Source organism: Oreochromis aureus, linkage group 7, assembly GCF_013358895.1.
Source record: "Oreochromis aureus strain Israel breed Guangdong linkage group 7, ZZ_aureus, whole genome shotgun sequence".
Taxonomy (NCBI): Eukaryota; Metazoa; Chordata; class Actinopteri; order Cichliformes; family Cichlidae; genus Oreochromis; species Oreochromis aureus.
Window position 1 is genome coordinate 40,333,314 of NC_052948.1, and position 12,360 is coordinate 40,345,673.

Genomic DNA, 12,360 nt, shown 5'->3' on the forward strand with positions numbered 1-12,360 from the left:
CCAAGGGGCACATACTTTGTTTTTGAGCGCTCACAAATATAATTTGAGAGTGCTTATGACACATTTTTGTGCTTCAGTTTATTTTCCAGAAGTATGGGAGAGACAAAGGTTCCCATGAAGAGATACGAGTAACTTCAATTCATTATGCAGGAATCTTTTTGTTAGACTGTCTGAGCTAACCCCTAATTTGGTAGGAAATTTCCACTACAATTCAGCTGGTTCCTCATATTAACTGAAAGTCTTTCTGAGTTTCTAGTTACTAGTCTGCTGGGGGGATTTTCTTGCCTAATGTCATTTTTAATTACCAAAAAAATGATTAGATTAGATTAAAAAAATTTTACCCTGAAAATCATAACACCTATGCTAAAACCTTAAAATGAGCTAATGTTTGCAAAGAGAAACACACAATTATTTTTAGCAAAGAGGGACGGCAGAAGAAGAGAAGGAGGTTAGAAGATGCCCAAAAGAGAAAGCATTTGGATGAGGAGACAAAAAAGAAGGACAGATGTGGGAGGAGATGGGATTTTGGAAGACGGCAAAGGATGAGTCATCTTTCAGCAAACTGCTGCTGCAGCTCCCACTGTCTCATTGTCCTGCCAACAGAGGACCCCCTCCACACATACACACACGTAGCGGCCGATCTCTCACTTCAGAGGATGCAAAACTGCCTAATTTTCATTTCAGAGGGCATCTTATCCAAACTATAACCAATATTTGCCTTCCCCTTATCCTATAACCAAAACCTCACCACCTTTTTTTCCATCTTCAAGTTCAACTCTGACTACATGGCCAACCAACTGGTAGCCACAAACATTTAAATACCCTCCTCTCCCCACTCTAAACCCCAGCTGTGTCATCTGAGTGTTTTCGCTAAGTCTGAGGTCTAACAGATGGTTGTCCAAAAAGACAGAACTGGGGGGGAAAGGGTTTGCTTGTCTTCCTACAGTCCACCAAACTTATATTAACTCACATGTTAAAAACATTGCTCAGCATATCTCATTTATTTATCTCTTTTATTTCATATAACATAAGCAAAACACAGTGCAATCTCCCAGATGTTATTTAGCAGCATGACAAATGCCTCATAGAAACACAGAACACAGAAAACTATCTTCAGCATAATTACCACATGCCTATATGCCTGCCTGGTGGAAGTTTTAATGCTGACTGAACCAGTGCGTGTAAGCACTTTGCTTTAATTCAGATGCTTTAATATTTTGGATTTTGCATTCATCACATCTTACTTTGACATGCAGTCATTTTACAATGACATGTTTTGTGGCATTTTTATACTGCCTCCAACTAACACTGTTTCTCCTCCCTCACCTGGTTTTCACAATCCTCCACAAAGACTACATGTTAAAGGCTCTACTCCAAATAAATTATGACTGTTCCTAAGTTTACAGGTTACTCAGACAGTTGCTTATAATAAGTAAACAAAATGTTGCTTAACTGAATTAACAAATGAGTTTGACTGAGACATTTCATTATGAAATAATGTTTCAAAAAGAGGAGGAGATGAATTTATCTAACAAGCAGGAGAAGCTATGACTGAAACTCAGTTTGTGGATGTCATTTGTTTGTGTAAAAGTTAAGCTGTTGCAAAAGTTGCTCATGTCTTTATTATCACTTAACTGCTCAGGCTGCATGTCTTCGATGATAGAGTGAGCGTTATGTTGAATGGGCTTATGCATGTGTTTATGTGCTGGTCGGTGTATGTCATTATTAATTTTTGCAATATAAGAAATATATTATCCAATTAGGTTTGCTGTAAGCCAAATGCAGGTTACTAATGGTGGTTTGCTTTTGATAGTTTTTAATAGCATTAGCTAACTTCCTGGCTATTGCTAACTAAATGAGAGAACATGCTTGGTCAGTTGCAGTGTCGATCCTGGACGAACATTGCTATGATAGCATTGTATTCATTTCATACATGTTTAAATGCAATTTTCCACATGCAGTGATTTCTGCTTTGAAATCAACATAAGGGCTGAATGACCTTTGACCAGCTGACCTCAAGAATATCCAACCCTCCACTGTCGCTGCACAGTGTGACGCTCCGGCCCATTCCGCTCTGACTGACCTCTCTTTGACTCTCACGCTCACACACACAGAGGGTATGACCACTCGATGCTCTCCCAGACACAGACAGACACAATAGGAGACCCGACACATTCCTTTTCCCCAGGTGGCATAAAAGGCACAGTCAGATCAATGTCCTAATAGGCTCCAAACCAGTGACAGACGATTATTAACCCCTGACGGGTGTGAGTTCCTCTCTCTCCTTGCCAGACTATTGTCTGACCACCGTGTGTTTGTATTGTCTGAGGGCCTTTTCTGGGAGGAGTCATGTAGTACTGGTTAACCACTGGATAAGAGGTCTAACTTAGAGTATGACATGGTCATTGTGTATGTAATCTTAACCTGAGAAGAGCAGATATCAACATGCCCCAAATTGTGTCTTTAAAATACACACATTGATAGAACTGACCACATACCAATGTGACAACAAATGATGACAGCTCACAGCCATGCTTCAGGACAGCTGACTAGGGTAAATTGTGTACACAAGGATAAAATCCAAGAGCAACTGATATATAACAGTTTGGGAGTGTTACAGAGATACAATTTAAGCATCATGACGCTATTTCTACTTCTGTACCTCATTCAGAAATCTTCCTTTGCACCTTTTCTTACTCACTTCACTCTCTGCTTCAGCTGGACCTCCCTCATCCCCCAACTCTTCACCGCTTTTTCTCCCCCGGGCTCCTCTCCAATTCCACTACAGCCCTATGTGTGTGTGTGTGTGTGTGTGTGTGTGTGTGTGAAGGGCTGGTGGTGGTAGGACAATGGGCAGTAAGGGGGCTAGTTGAATAGGACCATTGAGCCTGCTCAGCCAAACAGAAAATCATCTCCCATCTCACTTCAAAACCCACAGTTTCACTCCGTACAAGTAGGCCTTTATTCTCCATAATTACTCCCTGATACACATATACATACATAGGGACACATGCATATAGATGCATACATACAGGCTTACAAACACACACACATACAGAAATATATATATGGACTCTGGATGGAGTCTGACATATTAAACTGTCAAGAAGCAAGTTGTTCGAATGACTCCCCTGAATGTTATTCTGAAATGTGAAATTTAAGAAAACTAAGGTCATTTTGAATCTGATGGCAGCAGCACGTCTCCAGAAATTTGGGCCATGTTTACCACTGTGCAGCATCCGCTCTTCCTTAAAGATCAGCTCGTAAACATCTGGGACCTGAAGAGGCTAGTTGCTGGAATCTGGGAGGGGAATGTTTTCCCATTCCTGTCTGATTGAGGATTGTAGCTCATCAGCAGTCCTGGGATTTCTTTTCATGTTGCACTAAATGTTTTCAGTTGGTGAAAGGTCTGGACTGCAGGCAGGCCACTTCAGCACCCATACTCATCTACTAGCCATGTTGTGTTGATAGATGCAGTATGCAGTTTAGCATTGTTGTGCTAAAATGTGCAAGGCGTCCCCTGAAAAAACGTCTTCATGATGGGTGCAAATGTCACTATAAAACATGTATATACCTTTTAGCATCGATGGAGCCTTTCCATATCTGTAAGCTGCCAATTCCACAGACACTAATGCACTCCTATACCATCATAGATGCATGTTTTTGAACTAAGCTCTGACAAAAAGCCATTCATGGCTTCCACATTTTCTAAAAAGAATTTCAAATTTCAATTTGTCTAACCACAGAACAGTTTTCCTCTTTGTCTCAGTCCATTTTAAATGAGCGTTGGCCCAGAGACAATGGTGATGTTTCTGGCTTATGTTCACATAAGCCTTCTTCTTCTTCTTTGCGTGACGGAGCAGACGGTGATTTCTAGAAGTGTTACTGAGCACAGGCAGTAATTTCCATGAAAGAATCATGCCTTGTTTTTAATGCAGTGCCACATCAGGCCCCAAATCTCCTGATCTAGTATTGATTTTTGCCATCGTCCCTTGCACACAGAAATTGCTCCAGATTTTTGGAGCGATATTATGTGTAGCAGATGACATTGTATATATAATCTTCACAATTTTAAGTTAACGAACATGACTGAAACTGTTCCACATCGTGTGAACAGAAGTGGGGTTTTTTTTTCCTTTTTCCCAGCCTGTTGAATTTTTGCCCATCTTAACTTCTAAGAAACTCTGCCTCTCTAATAAGCTCTTTTTATACCCAATCATGTTACTGACCTGTTACTAATTAACCTAATTAGTTGCAAAATGTTCCTCTAACTGTTTATGTTTAGTACTACTTACTTTTCCAGGCTTTTGTTTCCCCTGTCGCAGCCTTTTTGAGACATGTTGCCATCAAATTCAAAACGTGATAATTTTTTTTTCATGAAACTGTAAAAATGTCTCAGTTAATGTGTTTTCTGTGGTCTATCGTGAATAAAATATGAGCTTAAGAGATTTGCAAATCGTTGACACAATGACCCGACTTTTTTGCAGTTGGGGTTGTAGAGAATCAGTGCAACAAAAGTAAAAAAGCTGCATGGCCATGGTTAAAAACTGACCTGTGAATGCCAGATTTATGTACAAATTTATATACCTTTGCTAAATATTCTCCAGCTTTCATAGCTCTTTTCTAGTCATTTCTACAAACCACGTTCACCAATTCACACATGCATATAACAATGAATGCACTGGGAGTAGTTTTGGTAATTGTCTGTGAAGGTTCTCAGTCATCCAGATCATCATAGTCTAAGGAGCTTGGAAAGAAAAGCGTCCTTGAAGACATTTCACCTCCCATCCGAGAAGCTGCTTCAGTTCTAAGAGCAACTGGTGGAAAGTCCCAGATTTTGGTGATTCTGTATTTTGCCCATATGAAAGGAGCCGGAGATGAAATACGTACCTGTGGGTTCTGTCGATGATGATGTCTGTATTCCAGTTTCTTGACAGTTGATAAAGGAAATTGAAAATATGATTGCAAGATTTTACAAAGATAAAAAAAAAAATACAGGAACATTAGTGACTGACAAAAAAAACAGGAGATATACAGTTGCAGTAGTGGACAAATCAAAGATCCTCGTCTACTGACAGTATGCTATTTCCTCAATATAGCTGACCGTGAAAAACAGAAAAAGTTCTTCAGACGTGGCACAGAGGTTAGCAGCCTGCCACAAAAATACATACTTTGATCCTATGTCTTGAATGGGACACATTCAACACATTTAGACAGACATAAAAAAAAGTATTTTTGTCCCAACAAGGTGATTCTAAATTAGCTATTGGAGTAAGAAACTTGCCATATCTCTGCCTGTTGTATAGGGAGTACTTAAAAAAATTGGAGCAAGCTGTAGGAAACTTCATTTTTCACCTTGACACAGTGCCAGTAAAAACATACCTATATAGAAAAACATGCAGTGGAACTCTCTCAGCCATGGATTGGCCTCCCCGGAGGCCAGAACTCAACATTTTTGGAGTAGTGTGGGATCATCTTGACAAAGAATGGAACAACAGGCAGCCAACATCCAAAAAAGAACTTTGAATGTCCTTAAAGAAGAACAATTCCTGAAGACTACTAAATAAAAACTGAGAAAAAGCTGCCTAAGAGAGCTCAAACTGTGCTGGAGAATGAAGGTGGTCATAGCAAATATTGACTTTCAAGCTTGTTAGCATTGTACAAACTCTGTTTTTGCCTTATGTACTGTATTTCCATGTATGTTTGCACATATGTCAATGAATCACTTGTCATTTGTCATTTTTCTGACAAAATGAATTTTTAAATGAGGCATGGCTCAAGAACTATCATCAACATCTTTGTCTTTCCCATGCTAACTACTAAACTTGCTAACTGGTTCCCAGAATAAAAACTACAGTGCATGCATTTTTCCACACTGGATTTATCCTCCATCTGTGTGGCTTTTAAATGGGATGGGATTCACCCAATCAGCCTAGAAAGTAACAATCCACCCAATGTATATAGAGATTAATTTCCCAAACCATTAAATCCTCGTTTACTGTGCTGTAATAGCAAAAACTGCTGCACCAGCTGTGTCACAATATGTGTTACCAGCCTAATTCACTGTAAGCCCATAAGAGGTATTATCTTAAACGGCCTGTTAAACAAAGGCAGCAGGCCTTGACAGAACAAGTGCTGTCACAGAGTGCAATATCAGCGCCAGTTTTTGACAGTGTTACACAGGACCATTTAAACTCCACCGAGCTCGTTAGCCTAGAGCCGGTCCTGTGACCAGCCTCCTCATTGTGTATCCATCAAACTGAATCAGTGTGTAGGAGGGTAATCCATACAGGATAACTGTGGACCATCCATCCAGCCTTCCATACTCAATAGTCATTAACTGATCCTTGGCAAGTCAATAAGAGTCAGCCGATGACAACTCCAGAGGTGATACAAGCATGGGATCCTCTAAGTAACTAACTGGGGATCTACAATGAACCCAGTTGGTGCCTAAAGGAAGCTGGTAAAAGTAATATTTATAAAGGTAAGATGCATCTGGTTAAGTCAGTCATTTTTGATGGAAGTCCAATAAGCAAAGTGTCTTAACTTTTGCACCAATAGCAATTATTGTTTCAGTAAGATCATGAAAATAAAAAAGCAACAAGCAACTATTTATGCACAGGAAAAAAAACCAACAAAACTATGGTATAGGAGTTTTATACACAGAAACCTTCAACTGTACATGGTGGGACAAATGGTGCAGGCAGCAGGAGACGGGATGCTGGAGTTGCAGTGCAAGTATGTGTGTGTGTGTGTGTGTGTGTGTGTGTGTGTGGCTAGTTTGGGGGGTGGTGGGTTGAAGCTCCATATGGGCAACCCACCCCTTGCATACCCCCCCACCCCCACCTCCTGCAAACAGGCAGATGTCAAATGGGACGTGCCTGCGTGATGGGGCACAGGGTCACACTGCACAGGGGCAAATAACAGAACAGGAGGTACAGAGAGGGAGAGAAATGCCTTCTTGCCAACACCCCACCACCACCTTTCCCCCCTCCACCAAAACACAACAAATAAGACATGCACATGCTACCAGGAAAAAAAGCTGAGCTCACACAAACATGCCAACACAGGCGGAGGGCCGCTGCATAGCATTACAACCACTGTGACAAACAAAACTCACGGATTAAGCGACATTTACATTTGTTTCCTGACGTACATATTTAAGCCCCCTCGAAAAATAAATACGAGAAGCATTATTTAATTCATTTTCATTATATTTTCAAATGTAATCTATATTTTTTAGAAAACAATACCTGTGCATTATTCATGGTTGGTAAACTTTCATCAAGGTTTCATGAACTTGACTCTCCCTGTGTTTTGTTCTGTTCAGTGTGGCTATATAATTACAACATGTTCCACCACAGTGATGTAAATGTGGCAGGCAGAATGTCAGAAAAGCCTCTCAGTGTATTTCATTTAGAACTGCATCAATTAGCAGATAAATCTATTTTTTAAAATCATTTTCATTTTTAGACACTCTCTGCTTCCAGCTATCTTTGGCAATTAATGGGCTAATTATTTCCCAGCATGAGCAATTACTTGTTTGTGTATTGAATATTCAGAAACAGTGAAAAATGGCCATTGCTTGTGTCTCAGAGACTTTAACAATGTCTTCAATTTTCCAGTTTTCTTTTTACAAAAATTGGATATTATATTCCTTTTTATTTTCTTTGTCATACATGACAAACTTAATATTGAAAAAAAAAAATAGTAGTTTCAGCCGTGTGTGGATTAAAATCTGAGCAGCCCCGCAAAAATTCAAATAAGGTTAAATTATAGCCATGAAACTTTGTCGGTATATCAGACTGGAGTAGCAGTTGCCAACCTGATTATAAATTACACTAAATAGTAATCGTTCTGTGCCTGTGAGTGCAGTGCATGCATGTTTCTAATGTGTCTACAACTACTTGACTATAATGGGAGATGCAACCAGACTAAAAGGACAGGTGGTAGCGTGTGTGTGTGTGTGAGCACAGTGTGGAGGTATGGGCTGTGGTCCTAAACAAAGCAGGGGAATGGACACACACACTCTCTCACGCACACACAAGCACACACAGAGGCTGTTCTCTCTGTTTTGAGCGCTGAATGGTTACGCCCGCAGGGCAGGAGTAAGGTTACTTTACATACTGCACTTACAGCTCCCTTTACCACTGGGGTATAAAATGGATTTAAATGAGAAAGAGGGGAACAGAGGGGTGAAGGCAGAGGGGTGGGGGGTGGGAGGACTCCCTTTGTGTAACAGGAGGTCTGCTGCTGCTCTGGCATGGCTATGGAGATGGCGGAGCGGGGTCAATCTCCCTGCTCTCCCTCCCTCTGTCCTTTTACTATAGGCTGGCTGCTCTGTCTCTCCTCCTCATCCCTCCCTCCCTCCATCCCTTCCTCCCTATTAGCATAGCAGCTGCCTGATACAGGGCGTAGGGTGGAGAATGGCCAGGTTGCTGTGTGCATATGTGTGTGAGGGTGTTTTGCAGAGGGGCGGGGGGCGAATTGGGTGGGGGGAGCCCAGTCAATGGCGGTCCGTCTGGCTGGTGAATAGTAGCTAAAGCAGGCCCCCACGAGTTAGACAAAGAAGTAAGAAGGGAGGGGATGGGGTCGGGGTGTGTGAGGGAGATGGAGGGAGGAGGGAGGGGTGGAAGAATGAGGCAGTGAATGGAGAGCCTTGTCACTGGAGCTATGGAAAGAAGCACAGAATGAACTGGAAGAATGAAAGAAAAGTTCAAAAAGGAGCGGAGGGCAAGGAAAAGACCAGCCTGACCACCTGTCTCTCTCCCTCACGCTCTCTCACTTCTTTTACTCCGCTTCTTACTCACAGGCAGACTTTGGCGAGGGTGGGGGAGTCCACTGGTTGAGTTTAGCGACAGGCGTGTTTTTGTTTTGAGAAAGAAAGTGCGGTATCAGCAGGATTTAAAGCTCACTGTCATCTGTGACTCTGCGCTGATTTCCTTGCATGTGGGCTGTGGTTCAAAAAATTGTGTGCTATAAAAGATATACATATATAAAAATTAAAAAAAAACAGAAAAAATATCACAATAATAGTTTTACAGTGGATGAAAATATGATAATGGTTTCAAGTAAGAACAGCTGACATGGAAGCGATCAACAAGCAATCTTATCACCAAGCACAGCCTACTTGTTAGAGAAATACCCGTCCAGGCTGAATACAGTATCTGCAGAGTATCTCTGTATGCTGGGTCCATCCTCCAAACAGCAGACAAATTAAGAAACTAAGGGGTATCTACAAACACGTATCTGCATATGAATATCTAGAATATACCTTTAAAGGACAATTTTGAGGCTTCCCCTGGCATCCTAGTCCTGATTTAGCATGCTTCAGTGGCATGCAAGTAAACAGTCTGTGTGGAGACCAAAGAGATTTCACTTTTTTAAAATTATTTTAAACTTGTAGCTGTAAAGAAGTTACAGCCCAAAAAAACTGTCTGACAGACCAAAAACAGAGCAAACGGGAGGATGAATCAGTTTTTTCACATCATCAATTTGAGAAAAAAAACATGTCTGTATATAAAAGATGGATATAAACATGACTTTGTCCCATTTTTAGGCATCCACTCTAGCATTATGGCTGTTGTCGCTGCAGGTTTTTAGAGCCTGGGGTGATAATATTTGGATGCAAGGGTAAAGGCTTGGGTATAATTTCTTTATCCGCAAGTTCACTAGGATCCACTCCAGCCCACTCCGGTTTGAGTGATGTCAATTTTCATCTTTTTTTTTTTTTTGACCTTGCGTACTTGTCCATGCAGAACTTAAGACTATGGTGCACCAAGTACATCACAGTAAGTGGAAGATATCAAAGAAGTATAACAGTAATGGTTACTCAGCCATCAGGTCTCCAGCTATTTCTGGGTCGAGCTGCCTATTTATAAACTGTCTATTTAAAATTGTCTGTTTAAAAGAGTTTCCTTTTGTGTGCAGAGAGTCACATTCCTTGTTTGCGTGCACAAACTTGGCCAAGTAAAAATGATGCTGATTATGCATAGAACAAGAAGTCAATTTGTTGTCACAGGGTAGACAACAAGAAATTAAGTTGCAGCATGTTGTATTGTCTGATTCAAGATGGTGGAAACACTATTAAACATTTCAATGTGTTCGTCTTTGTGTGGCTGTCATCGCTCGACAGTCACACAGGGCTGAGTTATTGTGCAGTAACTCTTAAAAGTTCCTCATATGTGTTCTCAACCTAATTATACAACAGGTTTCATTCAGAGAAGCCCTTTGTTGTACATTACCACCCAATCAGAGAGCAATCAAGCCTGTATCAGTGTATTCTGAGGAAGTCAGAAGTTCTCGTGTACACTGTACACATGTTGAACATGTGCTGATTAAACAAAAAAAAAGAGGAATTTATCATTGCAAAACCAGTCAAATGGCATTTTACATGTATCACAAGATGTTCAGTTAATCTTGCGTGTTTCAGATTAAGTGCATCCCTTCAAATGAGGGGTGGAAGCATGGATATGAATATTTTATGAGCCTCTGAACAATGGGCTTTTGAATAGCGATGGAAAATAATCACCCAGATGCACTTGATTGCAGCTGCTATAACATCACCCCACCAGCTTTTAACACTGTCTCTTCTGTGTGTTTTATACAAAAACTATACAAGCACATGCAAACACAAGGCTGTCCTTTTTTTTTCTTTACCAGTGTGGCCGGTTTGGTTTTTTAGTGAAGCAATTTTAATGTGATTCCCCTATGTTTTCTGGATTTCCAGCAATTCCCTGGACAAATATCCATCACAATTTCCCTCTCTGCCTTCTCTGCAAAAATGCCTCCAAAAATGTCTTGTCTGGCTCACTAATGCAAGTTTCTCCATGCAATGACCAAGATGAGCAAGGAAAGCCAAGGCACATGAAGAACCTATTAGGGGGCCTAGCAGCCAGCATCAACCCTGGGAGGCCAGCCAACTCAGTGTGTGAACAATGGGAACGCAGCTCAACAAAAACATCCTGCAGAAGTGAGAGACTGAGAGGGAGGGAGGCAGGGACTTGGGGAGAAATGTGCAAGCGAGCAGCAGGCGAGATAACACATTCTGCCTGCCATGGGATCAAAACAGAGAAGGGCTGGTGTCTAGAGGAACTCAAATACATCAGATCAGTGCTGAAACTTTGAGCTGAGGTCATTTATGGTTCAGCTGCGGTGCAGACACCGATTTTAACAGCTGCTTCAACAATGGCACAAAGTTGTCAGTAAAAACTTCATAACACTACTGCTTTTTTTTTCTCTCTGAATTGCAACTCTCAGACCACAACCGTTATTTCGAACACATGGGAAACCCCTTTTTACTCAAACGTTCACAGTTGAAGCTGGTCAACACCCAGAAAATGTTGCAATACGAACAGGTCTGACATGTTGAAAAACGTATTGTTGCCTCTGTTTTCCCACCAACCGCTATACACCTATGCAATATCAGTTGCGAGTCATTATTTCTAAGAAAGATAGTTGATGTGACTCACTCAAAGACTGAACGGGAGACGGGAGGAAAATCGCCACAGGTATTGCATTTTAACCAATGCTGACATGAAATTAAGCACACATGCAAAAAAAAAGAAAAACTGAAATCAGAGCAGAATGCACACACTAACACACTCTTCCATAACCATTTTGCTTGTAAAAGACTCAACATATCAGAATAGCACAGATCCCCCTTTTACACTTATGGCCAATCCATTTTTAAGCCCATTTCATGCAACATTATATTGAACACAAGCTGCAAGAAAATCACAAAAAAGATGCAAAATGCCTCAACAAAGTGGATGATTTTGAAGCAAGTCGGACTTCTTGCTTCAAAATCATCTTGCTTCTTGCTTCTTAGAAGTCTAACTCCAAAATTAGTTTTGCTTTGAAGAAAGGGTTGGTAAGATAATTTGATAGGGAGTATAAATAGTGAGTAAGAGACAGTTAAGTAAGGTAAAACAAACACACACAAAAGTCCTGGTTGTTAGCAGAGAGCTGAAGTGTGGTGCAAAGCCTGGGTCTTAATCATTAGGAAGAGAGCATAGGAGAAGAGTGTGTTGGAAAAGTTTTTGTGTGGGGGGGGGGTAACATAAAACCATCTCTCCCACAACACACACAGGGGAGGGGACCCTTCTTTAAACTGAGCCTACCCACAATGCACTGGGCTCCTTTATCCCTGCAGTGAAAGGATGAGGCCAGATGAATGACAAAAAGAGAGAATGGGGATCTGGGTTGGGCCCTGCTTGGAAGACAGGGAGGGAAAGAGGGAGAGAGGGAGAGAGCAGGGTGGGGGTGAGGGGGGTGTTTCCCAAACCAACCTTTTCAATGAAAAATGTGAAGGGAGGGGGGCGGGGGTAGCCTTTGCTTGGGACATAAGGAAGAAATGTA